The sequence below is a fragment of the Lycium barbarum genome, chromosome 5, assembly GCF_019175385.1.
Source record: "Lycium barbarum isolate Lr01 chromosome 5, ASM1917538v2, whole genome shotgun sequence".
NCBI lineage: Eukaryota > Viridiplantae > Streptophyta > Magnoliopsida > Solanales > Solanaceae > Lycium > Lycium barbarum.
Window position 1 is genome coordinate 59249027 of NC_083341.1, and position 750 is coordinate 59249776.

Consider the following 750-nt stretch of genomic DNA (forward strand, 5'->3'; position numbering starts at 1 on the left):
AATTGATCTTTGATAGAAGGTTGTCAAAAAAGGCAATAAAGCAATAGCTTAGTGCTTAGTCAAATGGTCTGGTTTGGATGCTACTTATGCTACTTGGGAGCTTGCTTCTTCCCTTGGAGTGAGGTTTCGTTCCTTCACCCTTGAGGACAAGGGTATTGCTCCATAGGGGTGTATTGATACACATTTGGATTCCATTGATACACACTTGGATGCCACATCAGCATGATTCACATGGTGAGCACATTCCTGTCCTTCTTCTTCTTCTTCTTCTTCTTCTTCTTCTTCTTCTTCTTCTTCTTATTCTTCTTCTTCTTCTTCTTCTTCTTCTTCTTCTTCTTCTTCTTATACTTCTTCACCTCCTTCTTCTTCTCCATCTCCTTCTCCTCCTTCTTTTCCTCCCCCTTCTTCTCCTCCTCCCTCTTCTGCTACTTCTTCTCCCCCTCCTCCCGCGTCTTCTCCTTCTTCCCCTTCTCATCCTTTTTCTTCTCATTCTTCTTCTTCTTCTTCTTCTTCTTCTTCTTCTTCTTCTTCTTCTTCTTCTTCTTCTTCTTCTTCTTCTTCTTCTTCTTCTTCTTCTTCTCCTTCTCATTCTCCTTCTCCCCCTTCTCCTCTTTATTCTCCTTCTTCTCCTCATGCTCCTCTTTCTGCTTCTTCTTTCTTCTTCTCCTCATTTTTCTCCTTCTCGTCCTCCTTCTTCTTCGCTACTCTTTCTCTTTCTCCTTTTTCGTCTGCTTCTCTTTCTTCTCCTTA